The sequence below is a fragment of the Aotus nancymaae genome, unplaced genomic scaffold, assembly GCF_030222135.1.
Source record: "Aotus nancymaae isolate 86718 unplaced genomic scaffold, 86718_ANA_hifiasm-v0.15.2.pri h1tg000021l, whole genome shotgun sequence".
NCBI lineage: Eukaryota > Metazoa > Chordata > Mammalia > Primates > Aotidae > Aotus > Aotus nancymaae.
The window spans coordinates 26,115,805-26,137,275 of record NW_026988433.1 but is presented as its reverse complement, the minus strand read 5'-3'; the positions used below and the strand labels follow the sequence as shown (position 1 = coordinate 26,137,275).

The 21,471-nt window shown below is 38.9% G+C and overlaps 1 protein-coding gene across 3 annotated transcripts in view; it reads right to left on the bottom strand.

The window, feature by feature from the left end:
* CRY1 (cryptochrome circadian regulator 1) overlaps positions 1 to 21,471 on the bottom strand; it is a 135,574-nt gene that overhangs the window by 31,590 nt on the left and 82,513 nt on the right. Inside the window, exon 1 of one of the 3 annotated variants that reach the window (XM_064379893.1) lies at positions 2,772 to 5,524. The exons of the other annotated variants lie outside the window; for them this stretch is intronic. The gene's annotated coding sequence lies outside the window, so the exon portion shown is untranslated. Of the gene's footprint in view, positions 1 to 2,771; positions 5,525 to 21,471 lie in introns of those variants that run through there. 3 annotated transcript variants of the gene reach the window in all.

Sequence of the window (21,471 nt, the reverse complement as noted above, 5' to 3'; positions counted from 1 at the left end):
AACTTTACCTGAACGACACCCTAGAGAAAAGGGAAAAGAGTTGTTCTGCCCTGGAGACTTGGTGCTTGTTAAATCTCTCCACTCAGATTCTCCCTCTCTAGGCCCATCTTGGGAAGGACCATTTTTGGTTATTCTGTTTATACCAACGGCAGTTAAGATGGTGGGAATTGACTCATGGATTCATCACACTTGGCTGAAGCCTTGGACACCTCCTGAAGAAAGCCATGATCCCACCACTCCGCAGCCTGAAGTGGTGCTTTTGAAACTACTCCCCCTCGTGGGATCTGCATCCCACATACCTGTGAGCTGTTAGAGGATCTGCAACTGCTCTTCTGACAAGATCCCCAGAAAAGTAACTACTCATGAGTCCAATTTATATCCTGGCATTAACAGGACTGTAACTCTTAACTTTGCTCTCTCTCAAACTCCAATTATTCCTTTAATAAAGTAGGGGGGTCAAAATAACAGAAAAACTTGGTGTTGGCATTAGAAAAGTTACTACCTCTATTCAGTTACTATAAGTTATCTCAGGAGTTGAATAATAACATAAAAAAGGTTGCTAATTATCTCTCTGCAAAGGCAGCTTACTATGCAAAACAGCTTAACTCTTTAGCTGCCATAGCACTTCAAAGTAAAAGGGCCCTAAATCTGCTAACAACAGAGAGAGAGGGAGCCTGTCTCTAGGAAAAAATGCTGCTACTTTGTAAACCAATTAAGTGTTGCTTTAAACAAAGTTAAAGAACTCAGGAATCAATTGAACACAGGGCTAAAAACCTTCAAGAAATAGTATTGTCGAGCTTAACAACTGGCTGTCCTGGCTATATCCTCTCCTAGGTCTGTTTATAACCATTCTATATTCACTGGCCTCTGGGTTTTTCATCTTTAACCTTCTTGTCACATTTATTTCTTCTAGAACCATAAGGCCATAAATAATCCTGCAACTGGAACACTGGATGTCCTTGGCTCATGAGCTCTACTGTGGACCTCAGTATCAACCTGTACCCCTGAAAGGCTCCCCTCTGGAGGAAACCTCAACTGCAGGGCCCCTTCTATACCCTATTTCAACAGGAAGTAGCTAAAGAGCGACTGACGTCCGTGTCCAAACAGCAGTTGCACTTTCCTGTTTAGAGGGGGGACTGAGGGAATGTATTCTCTTCCCAGGTCCACAAGGGGGAGTAGTTTCAAAAGCAAGAACTTCCCAGTATCATACCTCCACCCACGTCTCCATCTGGGGACCTAGAGTTCTTTAACTTTTGTGTGCATGGGAAAAAATCAAAGGTCCATCACTCAAGCGGAATTTTAAAGGAACTCCTTTCATAGGAAGGGAAAATTGAATGGGGCGGGAATTCCTCCCAGGTTAAAAGTCCCCATCCCCCACATCCAGGCAGACTCCATATCTGGATCCCCTTCCACGACCTCATGGAAGCTGCTTTTCTTCCTCCTTTTCTTCTCTCTCTGCCTAAATAAATTACTTTCTGCTAAATTCTCTGGGGTCTGATATTTACTTACGAGCACACTGTGCCTGGCGGGGTCCTCTCTCCCATTCTTGGGTGAGTGAGAGACCAAGAGCCTGGAAGAACACATCCTAGTGGGGAGCTGAGCCTCCCCTGTGCCCTGGAACCCAGTCTTATATGAATAAGGAAGAAAGTGGTTTCCTGAAATGGAATCTACTCCTGGTGAAGATGCTGTGAACAACTTCAAAATGATAACAAAGGATTTAGAATATTACATAAATTCAGTTGATGAAGCAGTGGCAGGGTTTGAAAGGATTGACTCCAATTTTTAAAACTGTACTGTGGGTAAAATGCTATCTAACAGCATCATGTGCTATAGAGAAATCTTTGGTGAAAGTAAGAGTCAGTTGATGTGGCAAACTTCATTACTGTCTTAAGATATTGCCATAGCCACCCCAAGCATCAGCAACCAGTACCCTGATGAGCCAGTAGTCATCAGCATTGAGGCAAGAACCTCCACCAGCAAAAAATTATGACTTGCTGAAGGCTTAGATGATCACTGGCATTTTTTAGCAATAAAATATTTTAATTAAGGTGTGTATTATTATTAGTCATAATGCTACTGTACACAGAAAAGACTACAATATTGTATAAAGATAACTTTTATATATGCACTGGAAAACAAAAATATTTGTGACTTGCTTCAATATTGTGATGTTTGCTTTATGACAATATTTACTTTATTTGGTGGTCTGGAACCAAACTTGTAACATCTCCCAGGTATGCCTGTATCAGTAATTGAGGCCAAAAGATGGTCAACAATGACAAGCAGTAAAAGAGGAGATAAGGCTACATTTCAATATGGTAGGAGGCCACTAGGCCACATGTGGCTTCTGAGCACTTAAATGTGTCTAGCTGGGACTGAGATGAGCTGGAAGTATAAAATATACACAGGATTTCAATAACTTAATATTTTATTAAAAGATAAAATAGCTTATTAATACTTTTATATAAAATACTTTAGATATACTGTGTTAAATAAATCATAAAATTAATTTCACCTGTTTTTTACTTTTTTAATGTGGCTATTAGAAAATTTTAAATTAAACTTGCCTTCTGTTGGATGGTACTGCTCTAAGGTGTTCAAAAGTACCAACTGCAGAAAGCAGATGCCACCTCTATTTGGAGGGAAGATAAGCAAGGAGTGAATTAAAAACTTAACAAAAATTCCCTTCCACCAAGTCACTGAGATTCACATCTCATTGGATGGAGTGTGCTACCACAGAAACACACAACCTTCCCTTTAAAGAAACTTACCAGAGGCCAATAGCCAAAACTGTTTCATATGAATAGCCTGCTGATTGGCTGATAAAGTTCCTGGTGGGTATGGGCTAACTGGAGGTGATCTGTAGAAGCTGTCCACCAGGTGGCGTAGAAACTTATCAGGCGGTATAAGCAGGCTTACACAGAAATTCACCAGAGGGTGTGTGTAGGCTGTGGCTAGTTCAGAAGGGCTGCTGAGGTAAATGCTATTGAGTCTCCTGCATATTCATCTGCTGGCCCAGAGGAAAAAAAAAAGCACAAGTACATCAAGAAGAAAAGCCTCTTCTCTCCTGCTATGACCTTGCAGAGCACCACCAGCAGTGTCTATTGGCAAAGCCTAACGTCTAGCCAGCTGGCACAGGAGAAACATTTAGTGTCTAGCTCTAGTATCACACAGTAGGGCAAGCAAAGGTGAGTATGGTACTAAGAAATAATAAACTAATTAATACATACTGACTTTCTTTATTGTTTTCTGTTTCATTGATTCCCATTCCTCTTTTTGTTTTTTCTACTACTTACCATTGGTTTAATTTTTTCGTTTTTTATCTTTAAGGTAGAAACTTAGTTCTTGATTTTTCCTTTTCTAATATAATATTGAGAGCTATAATAATAATTTTCCTCTAAGCACTGCTTTAGCTAAATTCTGTAAATTTTGATATGTAGTCCTCCCTTGGTATCTGCAGGAAACTGGTTCCAGGACTCTCTGTGGATGCCAAAATTCATAAATGCTCAAGTCCCTTATGTAGGATGGTGTAGCATTAGGAAATAACCTGGGTGTATCCTTCTATATATTTTAAACAATCTCTAGATTACTTACACACCTAATACAAAGTAAATGTTATGTAAATAGTTGTTATGCTGTCATTGTTTTTCACTTGTAATATTTTTTTTTTCCAATTTTTTTTTATGTTTTTGATTGAATATGTTGATGAGAAACTTGTGGATAAAGAAGGCCAACTATATTGTGTTTCCATTATCATTCACTTAAAAATATTTGCTATTCTCCAGCTATTTATTTTCAATTTAATTCCATTGAAGTCAGAGAATATATTCTGTAAGACTTCAGTATTTTGAGGTTAATTAATATCTAGTTTATGGCTGGGTATGGTCTATCTTAGGTGAATGTTTCATGCGCAAGAAAAATGAATGTGTAATTTAAAAATTACCATTTCAATCTTGCTACTTGTTACTGGTCTGTTCAGGATATCTAATTCTTCCTGATTTAAGCTACAAGAGCTGTATTTTTCCAGGAATTTATCCATCTCTGCTAGGTTTTCTAATTTATGTGTATAAAAGTGTTCATAGTAGCCTTTAATGATCTTTTGTATCTCAGTGGTGTCAGTTGTAGTATCTCCTGTTTTGTTTCTTAGTGAGGTTATTTGGATTTTCTGTCTTCTTTTCTTGGTTAATTTTGCTAATGGTCTATTGATTTTATTTATATTTTCAAAGAACCAGCTTTTTATTTCATTTATCTTTTGTATTTTTTTTTGTTTCAAGTTTAACGCATTGAACTCTTTAAAACCAAAGCAGATAGTCAATATCTTTTCAGGAGCTATACAACATACAACATGCAACATGCAATTTGCATTGCACATACAGTCACAATGCAAGAAAACTAAAAGTCAAAGGATAGAAACAAAAAACTATCACAACTATTCAATCAAAGAGAAAATCAAAAGCACATATTTTTTAGAAAACGACAATAATAAAAATATTTCCTTGAACTTATGACATAGGACCAAATTTGTATAGAGAAAAATTCAGAGCCAAATACATTAATATTAATAAATAATTAAGGATTGAAATAATTAATAATCTAACTCAAGAAACCCTAGAAAAAGAACAAGATAGTAAAGATAACAAAAGCAGAAGGAAAAACTAAGAACAAACCAAACCCAAACCCAGCAGAAGAAAGAAAATAACCAGGATCAGAGTAGAATTAAATGAAATTGAAACAAAAAAACTAGTGTAAAGACAAAATTCAATGTACTAAAAAGTTAAACAGGCCTAAAAAATTAAAAGGGATTTTCTAGATAAAAATAAGAATCTAATCAGGAAAATGAAAAAAGTGTAAAGCCACAAAGTAATAAAGAAAGATGATAAAAATAATTTGAGGGTAAACTAAAATAATTGCATGAATCATATTTGTTCATTTTTTAAGTGGGAAAATATTAACAATCCAAAATTAACAGCACATTAAAAAATTATTTAATATGATCAAGTGGGATTCATCTCAGGGATGTGAGGATGATTCAACATACACAAATTAATACACATGATGCATTGCATTAATAGAAAGAAAGACAAAAACCATATGATCTTCTCAATAAATGTAGAAAAAACATTTGATAAAATTAGATAATCTTTTCATGATAAAAACTCTCAACAAATTAGGTATAGAAGGAATGTATTTCAACACAATAAAGGCCATATGACAAACCCACAGCTGACATCATCATACTGTATGAGAAAAGTTGAAAGGTTTTCTCTAAAATCTGAAACAAGACAAGGATGACAACTGATCTTCGACAAAGCAAACAAAAACATAAAGTGGGGAAAGGACACCCCTTTTCAACAAACAGTGCTGGGATAACTGGCTAGCCACATGTAGGAGAATGAAACTGGATCCTCATCTCTCACCTTATACAAAAATCAACTCAAGATGGATTAAGGACTTAAATCTAAGACCTGAAACTATAAAAATTCTGAAGATAACATTGCAAAAACCCTTCTAGACACTGGCTTACGCAAGGATTTCATGACCAAGAACCCAAAAGCAAATGCAATAAAAACAAAGATAAATAGTTGAGAGCTTATTACACTAAAGAGCTTCTGCATGGCAAAAGGAACAGTCAGCAGAGTAAACAGAAAACCCACAGAGTTGGAGAAAACCTTCACAATCAAAGGACTAGCATCCAGAACATACAATCAACTCAAACAAATCAGTGAGGAAAAAAAGCAAACAATCCCATCAAAAAGTGGGCAAAACACTGAACAACAGTAATGATCAGGGAAATGCAAATCTAAACCACAATGTGATACCACTTTATTCCTGCAAGAATGGCCACAATCAAAAAATAAAAAAAAAACAGTAGATGTTAGTGTGAATGAAGTGAACAGGGCTGGTGGGAATGTAAACTAGTACAGCCACTATGGAAAACAGTGTGGAGATTCCTTAAAGAACTAAAAAGCAGAACTACCATTTGATCCAGCAATCCCCCTACTTGGTATTTACCCAGAGAAAAAGAAGTCATTATTTGAAGAAGATACTTGTACACAAATGTTTATAGTAGCACAATTCACAATTGCAAAATCGTGGAACCAACCCAAATGCCCATTAATACATCAGTAGATAAAGAAACTGTGTGTGTGTGTGTGTGTGTGTGTGTGTGTGTGTGTAAACTCTATTATTTCTAGTAAGAAACCTATCAACATTCTTATTGTGGTTCCCTTGAATATAATGTCTCTTTTTTCTTGTGGCTGCTTACAAAATTTTCTATATCTTATTCTTAGTTATCTAACTCTGATGTGGTTTTCTTTGTGTTTACACTGTTTGAGGTTTGCTGAGCTTCTTGGTGCTGCGGGTTGCTATCTTTCATGAATTTTATATAATTCATTCATTATCATTATCATTGTCTCCCTCAATATTGTTTTCTGCCCTAATCTCTCTTTTTCTTACCCGCTAAGATCTCAGTTATGTTAGGCACTCTGTACCCTTTTTTAAAAGTTTTCATTTCCTTTATGCTTCAGTTTGAGTAGATTCTATTGACTATCATTAAATTCAGTGATTCTTTGTTCAGCTGTGCCCAGTCTTGTTAAGCCCACTGAATGAAGTCTTAATTTCTAATAATGTGTATTTCAGTTCTAGAATTTCCATTTGGTTGTTTTTAATAGTTTCCATTTTTATACTGAAATTACTATCTATTCACTATGTTTTTCACCTTTTTGATGAGATCTTTTAACATCTATAGCATAATTTAATTAAAGTCCTTTATTCTAATTCTGGCATCTGTATCAACTGTGGATCTACTTCTGTTAAATAGTTTTTTAAAAAAACTTGATTGTAGGCCAGGTGTGGTGGCTCACGCCTGTAATACCAGCACTTTGGGAGACCGAGGCAGGTGGATCATGAGGTCAGGAGTTTGAGACCAGCCTGACCAAGATGGTGAAACCCTGTCTCTACTAAAAGTACAAAAAATTAGCCAGATATCGTGGCACGCACCTGTAATCCCAACTACTCAGGAGGCTGAGGCAGGAGAATCGCTTGAACCCAGAAGGTGAAGGCTGCAGTGAGCTGAGACACTGTCTCAAAAAAAAAAAAAAAAAAAAAAACTTGATTGTGAGTCATGTTTTCCTGCGTAAAAGACTGGAGATGGAATAAATAATGTATGTCTAGAAAACTGCTGTCTGGCTGCCAGGATACGAAGTTGAGTTAATGTTGCCTGTAATTGACTTGTTACTGCATTCATTAAAATTCTATTCACCACTGGCTTCAAATATTTTGAGGGAAGCATCCAGATTTTCTTTCATCAGGGCTTGGGATTTGAGCACTGACAAGACTACAACTCTCTCTTTACAGTCAAGCTAGTAGCTTTACCAACTGTAAGACATCTCTCTCTGCTTTGCTGTTCAGCCATCAGCTTTATTGCTGGGCAGTTCTTTTTCATTTTCCAGCCCTGTTCCCTAATTTTCTGCACCTCTAGAGACATCTTTCCATTCTACTGCCTTACCTCTAGCTTCAGTGGGCTGCTACTTTGCACTCAGTGAATGCCTAGTGTATTTCAAAGGGGGATATCTCTCAGCCCTTCTACCCTCTCTCAGCTTTCGGTACACTGCTACTGTGCACTCCATGAAGGCACCAAAGGAAAGAACAGAAGAGTGGGTGTAAACTCATCCAGTGTCTGGGGCTCCGTGAAATTCCAAGCTGTCATGTCAGCCTGAATATGGCTATACAAAGCTTGTTAAAATTTTGACTGGTTGCTCTTCACTCTAAACTATAGGAGGTTCCCTTCTCTTTCTACCGTGCCCCATGGATGTAGCCATGGGTCTCTCTTCTTTCCTATGAAAGACTCTACTCTTTGTGGAATTCAGGTTCCTTTGTTTTCTCAATTCTCTAATGAGTTCAAACAAGAAAAAAATCCTATATAATTTTGTGTCATATTCACTTTCATCTCATTGTTAATATAAGAAACAATGATCTATTGTGAGTTTTTACATCTTAACCAGAGGTAGAGATGCCTATCAACTTTTTTTTTTTTTTGAGACAAGGTCTCGCTCTGTTGCCCAGACTAGAGTGCAGTGGCATGAATTTGGCTCATTGCAGCATTAACTTCCTGAGTTCAAGTGACCCTCCCACCTCAGCTGCCTGAGTAGCTAGGACCACAGGCACGTGCCATCACACCCAGCTAATTTTTAAAATTTTTTTGCAGAGATGCGGTCTCAGCATGTTGCCCAGGTTTATCTACTGATTAGAGTAGGTTTTTATTTTAAGCAACATATGGTTACCTTTGAATTTCAATACCTGGATTTAACAGTAAGATTGCAAATAGTACCAACATATTTTTATTTGAGCAAGTGAATATTTACTTTGCAATTTTTTTCTCTTTTATTTATTTATTTTTAAGTTCTTTTTTTTTTATTGCTTTTTAAGTTTTGGGGTACATGTGAAAAACATGCAAGATTGTTGCATAGGTGCATATGTGGCAGTGTGATTTGCTGCCTTCCTCCCCTTCACCTATATGTGGCATTTCTCCCCATGCTATCTCTCCCTGACTCCCCACACCCAACTGTCCCCCCAACACCCCCCCCCAACAGACCCCAGTGTATAGTGCTCCCCTCCCTGTGTCCATTTCTTCCCATTGTTCAACACCCGTCTATGAGTGAGGACATGCAGTGTTTGATTTTGTGTTCTTGTGTCAGTTTGCTGAGAATGATGGTTTCCAGGTTCATCCATGTCCCGACAAAGGACGCGAACTCATCATTTTTGATGGCTTCATAATATGCCATGGTGTATATGTGCCACATTTTCCCTATCCAGTCTATCATCGATGGGCATTTGGCTTGGTTCCAGGTCTTTGCTATTGTAAACTGTGCTGCAATGAACATTCGTGTGCATGTGTCCTCATAGTAGAATGATTTATAATCCTTTGGATATATACCCAGTAATGGTCTTGCTGGGTCAAATGGAATTTCTATTTCTAGGTCCTTGAGGAATCGCCACACTGTCTTCCACAATGGTTGAACTAATTTACACTCCCACCAACAGTGTAAAAGTGCTCCTATTTCTCCACATCCTCTCCAGCATCTGTTGTCTCCAGATTTTTTAATGATCGCCGTTCTAACTGGCGTGAGATGGTATCTCAGTGTAGTTTTGATTTGCATTTCTCTAATGACCAGTGATGATGAGCATTTCTTCATATGCTTGTTGGCCTTATGTATGTCTTCTTTTGTAAAGTATCTGTTCATATCCTTCACCCACTTTTGAATTGGCTTGTTTGTTTTTTTCTTGTAAATCTGTTTTAGTTCTTTGTAAATTCTGGATATCAGCCCTTTGTCATATGGGTAAGCTGCAAAATTTTTTTCCCATTCTGTTGGTTGCCGATTCACTCTAATGATTGTTTCTTTTGCCATGCAGAAGCTGTGGAGTTTGATTAGGTCTCATTTGTCTATTTTGGCTTTTGTTGCCAATGCTTTTGGTGTTTTGGTGATGAAGTCCTTGCCTATGCCTATGTCCTGAATGGTTTTGCCTAGGTTTTCTTCTAGGGTTTTTATGGTGTTAGGTCTTATGTTTAAGTCTTTAATCCATCTGGAGTTAATTTTAGTGTAAGGTGTCAGGAAGGGGTCCAGTTTCTGCTTTCTGCATATGGCTAGCCAGTTTTCCCAACACCACTTATTAAACAGGGAATCCTTTCCCCATTGCTTGCTTTTATCAGGTTTGTCAAAGATCAGATGGTTGTAGATATGTTGTGTTGCCTCCGACGCCTCTGTTCTGTTCCATTGGTCTGTATCTCTGTTTTAGTACCAGTACCATGCTGTTTTGATTACTGTAGCCTTGTAGTATAGTTTGATGTCCGGTAGTGTGATGCCTCCTGCTTTGTTCTTTTTGTTTAGAATTGACTTGGCTATGTGGGCTCTCTTTTGGTTCCATATGAAGTTTAAGGTGGTTTTTTCCAGTTCTGTGAAGGTCATTGGTAGCTTGATGGGAATAGCGTTGAATCTGTAAATTACTTTGGGCAGTATGGCCATTTTCACGATATTGATTCTTCCTAACCATGAACATGGAATGTTTCTCCATCTGTTTGTGTCCTCTCTTATTTCGTTGAGCAGTGGTTTGTAGTTGTCCTTGAAGAGGTCCTTTACGTTCCTTGTTAGTTGTATTCCTAGGTATTTTATTCTCTTTGTAGCAATTGTGAATGGCAGTTCGTTCTTGATTTGGCTCTCTTTAAGTCTGTTATTGGTGTATAGGAATGCTTGTGATTTTTGCACATTGATTCTGTATCCTGAGACTTTGCTGAAGTTGCTTATCAGTTTCAGGAGATTTTGGGCTGAGATGATGGGGTCTTTTAGATATACAATCATGTCGTCTGCAAATAGAGACAATTTGACTTCCTCTTTTCCTAATTGAATACCCTTTATTTCTTTTCCTTGCCTGATTGCTCTGGCTAGAACTTCCAGTACTATATTGAATAGGAGTGGTGAGAGAGGGCATCCTTGTCTAGTGCCAGATTTCAAAGGGAATGCTTCCAGTTTTTGCCCATTCAGTATGATATTGGCTGTTGGTTTGTCGTAAATAGCTTTTATTGTTTTGAGATACGTTCCGTCGATACCTAGTTTATTGTGGGTTTTTAGCATAAAGGGCTGTTGAATTTTGTCAAAGGCCTTCTCTGCATCAATTGAGATAATCATGTGGTTTTTGTCTTTGGTTCTGTTTATGTAGTGAATTACATTTATAGACTTGCGTATGTTGAACCAGCTTTGCATCCCTGGGATGAATCCTACTTGATCATGGTGGATAAGCTTTTTGATGTGCTGTTGCAATCGGCTTGCCAGTATTTTATTGAAGATTTTTGCATGTATGTTCATCATGGATATTGGCCTGTAGTTTTCTTTTCTTGTTGAGTCTCTGCCGGGTTTTGGTATAAGTATGATGTTGGTCTCATAAAATGATTTGGGAAGGATTCCCTCCTTTTGGATTATTTGGAATAGTTTCAGAAAGAATGGTACCAGTTCCTCTTTGTATGTCTGGCAGAATTTGGCTGTGAACCCATCTGGACCTGGGCTTTTTTTGGGTGGTAGGCTCTTAATTGCTGCCTCAACTTCAGACCTTGTTATTGGTCTATTCAGGGTTTTGACTTCTTCCTGGTTTAGGCTTGGGAGGAGGCAACTGTCCAGGAATTTATCCATTTCTTCCAGGTTTTCTCGTTTATGTGCAGAGAGCTGTTTGTAATAATCTCTGATGATGGTTTGAATTTCTGTGGAATCTGTGGTGATATCCCCTTTATCATTTTTTATTGCATCTATTTGGGTATTCTTTCTTTTCTTTTTTATTAATCTGGCTAATGGTCTGTCCATTTTGTTGATCTTTTCAAAAAACCAGCTCCTGGATTTATTGATTTTTTGAAGGGTTTTTCGTATCTCTATCTCCTTCAATTCTGCTCTGATCGTAGTTATTTCTTGTCTTCTGCTAGCTTTTGAGTTTTTTTATCTTGCTCCTCTAGCTCTTTCAATTTTGATGATAGGGTGTCAATTTTAGATCTCTCCTTGCTTCTCATGTGGGCACTTATTGCTATATATTTTCCTCTAGAGACTGCTTTAAATGTGTCCCAGAGATTCTAGTATGTGGTGTCTTCATTCTCATTGGTTTCGAAGAACATCTTTATTTCTACCTTCATTTCATTGTTTATCCAGTCAACATTCAAGAGAAAGTTGTTCAGTTTCCATGAAGCTGTGCGGTTCTGGGTTGGTTTCTGAATTCTGAGTTCTAACTTGATTGCACTGTGGTCTGAGAGACTGTTTGTTATGGTTTCCGTTCTTTTGCATTTGCTGAGGAGTGATTTACTTCCAATTATGTGGTCAATTTTAGAGTAGGTGTGATGTGGTGCTGAGAAGAATGTATATTCTGTGGATTTGGGGTGGAGAGTTCTGTAAATGTCTATTAGGTTTGCTTGGTCCAGGTCTGAGTTCAAGTCCTGGATATCCTTGTTAATTTTCTGTCTCGTTGATCTGTCTAATATTGACAATGGTGTGTTGAAGTCTCCCACTATTATTGTGTGGGAGGCTAAGTCTCTTTGTAAGTCATTAATAACTTGCCTTACGTATCTGGGTGCTCCTGTATTAGGTGCATATATATTTAGGATCGTTAGCTCTTCTTGTTGCATTGATCCTTTTACCATTATGTAAGTCCTTCTTTGTCTCTTTTGATTTTTGTTGCTTTAAAGTCCATTTTATCAGAGATGAGAATTGCAACTCCTGCTTTTTTTAGCTCTCCATTTGCTTGGTAAATCTTCCTCCATCCCTTTATTTTGAGCCTTTGTGTATCCTTGCATGTGAGATGGGTTTCCTGGATACAGCACACTGATGGGTTTTGGCTTTTTATCCAATTTGCCAGTCTGTATCTTTTGATTGGGGCATTTAGTCCATTTACATTTAGGGTTAATATTCTTACGTGCGAATTTGATACTGCCATTTTGATGCTAGCTGGCTGTTTTGCCCATTGGTTGATGCAGATTCTTCATTGTGTTGATGCTCTTTACCATTTGGTGTGTTTTTGGAGTGGCTGGTACTGGTTGTTCTTTTCTATGTGTAGTGCCTCTTTCAGGAGCTCTTGTAAAGCAGGTCTGGTGGTGATGAAATCTCTGAGTACTTGCTTGTTCACAAAGGATTTTATTTTTCCTTCACTTATGAAGCTTAGTTTGGCTGGATATGAAATTCTGGGTTGAAAGTTCTTTTCTTTAAGGATGTTGAATATCGGCCCCCACTCTCTTCTGGCTTGTAGGGTTTCTGCTGAGAGATCTGCTGTGAGTCTGATGGGCTTCCCTTTGTGGGTAACCCGACCTTTCTCTCTGGCTGCCCTTAGCGTTTTCTCCTTCATTTCAACCCTGGTGAATCAGATGATTATGTGCCTTGGGGTTGCTCTTCTTGAGGAATATCTTTGTGGTGTGCTCTGTATTTCCTGGACTTGAATATTAGCCTGCCTTGCTAGGTTGGGGAAGTTTTCCTGGATAATATCCTGAAGAGTATTTTCCAGCTTGGATGCATTCTCTTCGTCACATTCAGGTACACCTATGAAACGTAGATTAGGTCTTTTCACATAGTCCCATATTTCTTGTTGACTTTGTTCATTAGTTTTTACCCTGTTTTCTCTAATCTTGCCTTCTCGTTTTATTTTATTGAGTTGATCTTCGACCTCTGATATCCTTTCTTCTGCTTGGTCAATTTGGCTGTTGAAACTTGTGCATGCTTCACGAAGTTCTCGTGTTGTGTTTTTCAGCTCCATCAATTCACTTATATTCCTCTCTAAGTTGTCCATTCTTGTTAGCATTTCGTCAAATCAATCTTTTTTCAAGGTTCTTAGTTTCTTTGCATTGGGTTAGAACATGTTCTTTTAGCTTATGGAAGTTTCTTATATTACCCACTTTCTGAAGGCTGATTCTGTCATTTTGTCACACTCATTCTCCATCCAGTCTTGTTTCCTTGCTGGTGAGGAGTTGTGATCCCTCGTAGGAGGAGAGGTTTTCTGGTTTCGGGTGTTTTCATCCTTTTTGCGCTGGTTTCTTCCCATCTTTGTGGATTTATCCACCTGTCGGCTTTGTAGTTGTTGACTTTCTGATTGGGTCTCTGAGTGGACGTCCTGTTTGTTCTTGATGAAGTTTTTTCTGTTTCTTAGTTTTCCTTTCAACTGTCTGGCCTCTCTTTTGTAGGACTGCTGAGGTCCACTCCAGGCCCTGCTTGCCTGGGGATCACTTGCAGCAGCTGCCGAACAGTAAAGGTTGCTACCAGTTTCTTCTTCTGCTTTGTCCCAGAAGGATACCTGCAATTGTTAGTGTGAGCTCTCCTTTATGAGATGACTCTTTGGATATACGGGGGTCAGGGAGCTGCTTGAGGAAACAGTCTGTTCTTTATATTAGCTCAGGTGCTGAGCTGTGAGCCCCATTGTTCATTCAGAGCTGCTGGGCCGGTAAATTTAAGTCTGCAGTAGCAGAACTCATAAACCTCCCTTTCTTTCTTCCCAGGTGTTCTATCCCAGGGAGTTAGGGCTTTATGAGTTTCCGCTGTGCTGCTGCCTTTTTTTTTTCTTCAGGGCTGTCCTGCCCACAAGGAGGCAGCCTAGTCATTCTCAGCCTGCAGAGGCTTCACTGAGCTGCTGTGGGCTCTGCCCAGCTGCCGTGTGAATTTCCCTGCAGTTCTGTTTATATGGGTGTAGTTAGAACTGCTTCCGTGATGTTGGCCCGCCTCTCTAATGATGGACTCTCTCTGTAATGGCGGGTTGCCTCAGCAACGGCAAGCTGCCTCAGTAATGGCGGACACTCCTCCCCCACAGAGCTGGACCATCCCGGGTTCAGCTGTGCTTGCTGTGAAACTCTCAACCCAGAGCGTTTCCAATTGCTGTTTTTTTGTTTTTGTTTTTGTTTTTGTGGGGGTGGGACCAGCCGGGCCTGATCTCCTGGCTCCCTGCCTCAGAGCCTTTTGTTTTTTTGTTGAACGGTCAGCTCTCTACCAGGTGTCCTGGTCGCCTGTTGAATAGGCGCCGGGATCTGTGTGATTTCCCATGCGGCAACCCACTGCACCACTGAAACCGCGGCTCAGATTCATGGCGCTTTTTTTGCCCGGGAATCTCCTGGCCTGGCTCCCTGTTTCAGCTCCCCTTGCTGGCTAAGTGGGAACACAGTCCTGTTTACTCTGCACCAGGAGCCGCTGCGCCGGGGCGCAGGCAAAACAGCTGTACCGGCCAAAACAGCCGCCCTGGCGACCCATGGGGCTCCTCCGCCAGGGAATCTCCTGGTCTGTGGGCAATAAAAATCCGTCTGGAAATGTGGCGTCCACTCACCCTGTGCACTTTCACTCAGAGCTGCAATCCTGAGCTGCATCTAACCGGCCATCTTGGAACTCCTCTGTAATTTTGTTTTTAAGTGAGAGTCTTGCTCTGTCATCCAGGCTGGAGTATAGTGGCATGATCTAAACTCACTGCAGCCTCAACTTTCCAGGCTGAAGTGATCCTCCCACCTCAGCTACTGGAGTAGCTGGGACTACAGGAGTATGCTACCACACCCAGCTAATTTTTAAAATTTTCTGTAGAGACAAAGTCTCACTACATTGCCCAGGCTGGTCTCAAACTCCTGGGGCTCAAGCACTTGGCAATTCTAAGCACTAAGATTTGTATCCACTTTTATGTATCATGATTACTTGTTAATCAGAAAGGATAACATGAACAACTAAATACATATAAAGTTCTTAGCTGGGAGTAGTGGCTCACATCTGTAATCCCAGCACTTTGGGAGGCCGAGGCAGGCAGACCACTTGAGGTCAGGAGTTTGAGACCAGCCTGGCCAACATGGTAAAACCCCATCTCTACTAAAAATACAAAAATTAGCTGGGCATGGTGGTACACGCCTGTAGTCCCAGTTACTTGGGAGGCTGAGGCATGAGAATCACTTCAACCCATGAGGTGGAGGTTGCAGTGAGCTCAGATTGTGCCATTGCACTCTGGCCTGGGTGACAAATTGAGATAGATGGATGGAAGGAAGGAAGGAAGGAAGGAAGGAAGGAAGGAAGGAAGGAGGGAGGGAGGGAGGGAAGGAAGGAGGGAGGGGGAAGGAGGGGAGAAGGAGAGAGTAGGGAGGAGGGAAGGGGGAGGGAGGGGGAGCGGGGAGAAAGGGAGGGAGGGAGAAGGGAAGGGGGAGGGAGGGAAGAAGGAAGGAAGGAAGGAGGGAGGGAGGGAAGGAAGAAGGGAAGGAAGGAGGGAGAAAGAGAGAAAGAACGAAAGAAAGAACTCACGTGAGCGAGAGCAAGTGACGGAGGGCACTCCCCAATAATTTTTTAAAAAGTTCTTAAGTCATAATATACTGTGAAAAGAATTAAGAAATGTAAAATTTGATAGTAAACTAAAAGCTGTAAATCACAAATGTCCTAGGAGAAAGCATTCAGTTTTAAATTGACAGTCAATTAAACAGTATAATTACATAAAAGTGTTAAGATACATCACAAAATAATTGAAATACAAAGAAGGTAAAACTCTAAAAATTTCTCTCCATCCATCCATCCATCCTCCTTTCTTTCTTTTTCATAACTCTAGTCTTAGAGTCTAAACTACTATTTATATACTGAAGAGTTCTAAATTTAGTCTAGACTTCTCCCTGAGCACTGGACTTGAATGCCTCCTCAACATGTGCACTGACATGCCTAAAAGGCATCCCAAACTAAAAATTTATAAAATGAACTCCTTATTTTTTCCTTAAACTTGTTCCTCCATAACCGTTGTTACTCCATCAAATGACAATCCATCCTGCCATGGGTTCAGGCTAAAAAACTAGAGGCTTCCTTGACTCTCATATATCACATATAGGTAAACCTTATAGCCTCTATTTTTAAAATATATCCAAAATCCTACCACTTCTCAACACCTTTACAGCTACCCTGGTCCTGGTCACCATCGTCTTATTCCTAAATAACTGCCATGGCTTCCTAACTGATCTTTCTGCTTCTGCCTCTGCAATACGTCCACTTCCCTCTGCATACTGCACAAATGGCCAGAGATTCTTTTAAATCATGAGAGAAATCATGCCACTCTTCTACTCAAAACTCTCCAATGGCATCCATTTCACTTCGAGTAAAGGCTAAAGTCCATAACATGATCTATAAAGGCCTGTGATCTGGCTTCCAAACACCTCTCTGATGCCATTTCTTCTTTTCACTCACTGTGCTCTAGATATTGGCCTTCTTCTTGTTTCCTACACAAATTATGCACATGTCTATTTCAAGGCCTTTGTTAACTGTTGTTTCCTCTGCCTTCCATGATCCTTCCCCATGTTGCAGTTAGCTTAGTGGAATTATTAATTCCCAAAATTCTGTCAGGTAACTGGATGGTTCTTTAATTGGTTTCACCTGGATCTGCTAATGAGGCTGCAATTAGCTGGCAGCTTGGCTGGGGCTCGAGTACCTAAGATAGTCAAATTCACACATCTCAGACTTTGGTGCTGGCTGTTGTTTGGTCCACTGTCTATATGTGGCCTCCCAAAGTTAGATATTCTATCCCAGGCTTTCTTACATGATAGAAGGAGCATCCTAAGAGGGGAAAAGTAGAAGGTGAAAGGTCACTTAAGGCCTAGGATTTGCAATTCATACAATGTCTTCTTTGACACTTGGTTAAAACAAGTTATAAGGGCAACTCAGATTCAAGGGGATGGGAAACTTTACCTTTTGATGGAAAGAGCTGCAAAATACTGTGTATGTGATATACCACACCCCAAATATTTGCATGGCTCACTCCTTGCATATGTTTGCTCAAATGTCACCTTATCAGTGAGAACTTCTGTGATTCCATATGAAGTACCTAACATTTCCTCACCTTAGCATTTACTGTCTTACATTTTTCTCTTCTCTACAGCCTGTATCACCATCTGACATTGGACATTTACTTATTTATTTACTATCTGTCTCCTTCCACTACCTCAGACATAGCCTTGTATATAGCAGGCACCCAATCAGTATCTGTTGAATACATTCTATCGAGCATGTGTCATGAATTAATAAAGCAAGATCCAAGTAACTTAAAAAAGCTAATATAAATTTTACTGTTGAAAAATGTCGGTGGCTTTATATGTTCTTTTAATCTGTGATTTTGAACAAAATATTTTATAATGCTTCAGTGTGGCCATCTATACACTTTAGTCATGTGTCTCTGTTTCTTAGATATAATGAGGCTGGGCACAGTGGCTCACACCTGTAATCCCAGCACTTTGGGAGTCCAAGGCGGGTGGATCACTCCTGGATCCTGAAGCCAGGAGTTTGAGACCAGTCTGGCCAATTGGTGAAATCTTTCTCTGCTAAAAATATAAACATTAGCAAGGTGTGGTGGTGCTCGCCTATAATCTCAGCTACTTGGGTGGCTGAGGCACAAGAATCGCTTGAGCCTGGGAGTCAGAGGTTGCAGTAAGCCAAGACAGCATTACTGTACCTGGGCAATAGAGCGAGGCTCTCTCTCTAAAAAAAAAAAAAAGAAAAGAAACAATTTTACAAAGAGAAATACATACAATGAGAATGTTTTTTAAAAATCTAGATAAATATTAATTATGTACCTAGTCTCTAAAACCAATAATTTAAACTCTTTATTAAAAGTTTCTGCAGCGCCTAGAAAGTCATTTTGTTAACCTATATTAAGTCAGAGTTTAACTTAGAAAAAAAACTAAGTAAAAAATGCCAGAAAAAATGACAATATTTTATATATATATATATATATATGTATATATAAGTGTGTGTGTTTACTTATGTGTGTATAAAAATGTTCTGACCCAGTCCTGAATCTACTCTTTATAAACAGAGTAAACTGAGTGAATGACACCAGAAGAAGGATCCATACTTGGGGAGGTATCAGTACTGAAGCCACTGCCGCAACCATCCCAATTAACTAAGGGCACTGTTACCAGGTCTAAACTAGCCTTACCTCCAATATGGAACACAAGATTACCTATTAAAAATCCTCACTAATTGCTGTACTAGAACCATAAAACCTGAGACACTAACTAAGTGACTCCGCTAGTTAATGATAGAAGAATCTTCTCCCTCAGAGAAACTGCGGTTATGATGGTTAGGGTGAGGGTGGCGGAGATATGCTTTTAATTGTATATCCTTTTAGCCTTTTGTTTTTTTTCAAAAAAAAAACATGCATGTTGAACCTATAAGCAAAAAGTAAAAATCAAAACATTAATTCAATCGAAAAGCAATTAATTCTCTCCACGGCTCGAGATATAGTAAATAAATCTAAAAGGAAGTTTCCATAAATGGCATTTTATACAGACTACAATAGGTAGCTGAAGAAAAAATCAAAATAAAATAATAAGCACTATATGTATATGTATGTGTTCATGTATTTGTATATTATGGCCCATGTGGAAACTCATTCCCCCTTGCCAAATTGATAAGATAGGACATCATTTAAATGCAGAAGATAGTTTGGCCAATAATGTCCTATTTTAGGCAGAAGAAATCTCAAAACAAAGAACACAAAACACTTGCTGGTTTGAAAAATGTTGGTTCAAAAAACAAGTAAATGAGAATTTTTTTTTTTATTTTAAAGCAACTAGGGCTAGGTGCTATGGCTCATGCCTATAATCCCAGTGCTTTGGAGGGCTGAGGAAGGATTGCCTGAGGCTAGAAGTTTAAGATTAGCCTGGGCAACACAGCAAGACTATCAAAAAAAAAAAAATTAGCTGGGTATGGTGATACCAATTGTAGTCTCAGCTACTCGATCCTGTAGTCCTAGGATCACTTGAGCCTAGGAGTTTGAGGCTGCAGTGAGCTATGATGGCACCATTGCACTACAGCTGGTGCGAAGAACAAAACACTGTCTCCCCCACCCCAAACAAAAAAAAAGGCAACTTCACTTAGGATTCATTTTACTTATACCAAATAGATTTAGAGATAATGTTGAAACAATTATCCACACACACTCTTATACTAATGAGTTGCTGATACATTATTATGATTGCTTTGGATATGCTTTCTTGTTAGAACTCTCCCAAATACCTAGGTTAAATTCTAACTTGATGTAGTTATAGTTGTGAATGATCTTTAATGAATGTAAATTTTCACTAACATTAAATGCGTCTTTCATACCAGCAAAAAAAAAAAAAAAAAAAAGAAAGAAAAGAAAAGAAAAGAAAAAAGGGCTAAGTAATGTTATTTGATTCCCAGCCCTGGGAATCTTCTCATTCACAGAAAGGAGCTGTTCTCTTCTACATTAAGAAATAGAAACATTGCTATTTCAAAAATTTGATGAATCAAACGCTTGAAGAAAAACCAGATATACATTTACAAAGTCTAATAGTAGTTGATATGGTGTGGATCTATGTCCTCACCCAAAACTCAAGTTGAACTATAATCCCCAATGTTGGAAGTGGGGCCTGCTGGGAGGTGACTGGATCATGGGGGCAGATTTTCCCTTTGGTACACTGACAGTGAGTGAGTGCTCACAAGATCTGTTTTTTTTTTTTTTTAATGTGACACCTCCTCATTCCTCTCTTCCTCCTGCTCTAAACATGTGAAATTCTCACTTCCCCTTCACCTTCCACCATGACTGTAAGTTTCCTGAGGTCTTCCCAGAAGCCACTATGCTTCCTGTACAGCCTGTAGAACCATAAGCCAATTAAACCTCTTCTCTTTATAAATTACCCAGTCTCAGATATTTCTTTGTAGCAATGTGAGAACGGACTAATACAATGATAAATAGGAAGGGGTAAACATAAAAAGGACAGTAAGGAAACAGAGTTTCTGGTCTGGGCATTTCCATGAGCTAGTTATATGATCTTGGGCAACTCATTTACTCTCTAGGCCTAATATTTTCATGTGTAAAGAAGGGAAGGAATAAGACCAGGTATCTTAAACATTTTTAAAGATTTTTAAGATCCTACTAAGTTTTTTAAAAAGCACTACAGGGCCAGGCGCAGTGGCTCATGCCTGTAATCCCAGCACTTTGGGAGGCCAAGCCAGGTGGATCACCTGAGATTAGGAGTTTGAGACCAGCCTGACCAATGTGGTGAAATCCCGTCTCTACTAAAAGTACAAAATTAGCCAGGCATGGTGGCGGGCACCTGTAATCCCAGCTACTCAGGAGGCTGAGGCAGAAGAACCAGTTGAACCCAGGAGGTGGAGGCTGCAGTGAGCCGAGATCGCACCATTGTACCCTACCCTAGGCAACAAGAGTGAGATTCCATTTCAAAAAAAAAAAAAAAAAAAAAAGCTACAAATTCTGTAGTATTGGTAAAATGCCCACTGTTACAACCCTTTGACCCAGAAAATCTTTTAAGAATTATCCCAGAAATGGACTGGCCCATGTGAGCAAATATTTGTAAATGTGGACAAGTATGTTCACTGGTATTTGTATTAGCAAAAGGTCTATAGAGAAAATAATTAAAAGTTCAGAGAAAGCTACTTTAAAAAAATTATAGCCATCTATACAATGGAATAACCATGAAGTTATCTGAAAGACTAAAGAAATTATATGAAACAATTTCCAAAATATATGGTTATGTGAAAAAAGCGCGGCAGAGAAAGGTGTGTATAGTGTGTCATTTCAACTTTTAACAAAGGATAGTAAAACAGACACAAATACATGGATATAAACGTGTGAGTGTGTGTGTGTGTGTATATACATACACAAAAAAATTCTTGTTTATGCAAAAATATTTCTAATTGGATACATAAGAAACTGGAATTGGATACATAAGAAACTGGTAGTAGTTGTTGCTTCTAGGAGGGGAACTAGCAGTTTAAAGCAGAAGAAAGATTGAACTTTTCATTGTAAACTATTTTCCACTGTCTGATTTTACTATGTATAGCTTTTTCATTAAATGAAGAAAAAAACACACAAAATATTTACTTAAAAATACTTATATTCTCTATACTTTAGCCAAAAGGCCTGATTTACCAAATATATAATATTATCTGAGAAAAATTACTTTATGCAAATATTTTTCAAATT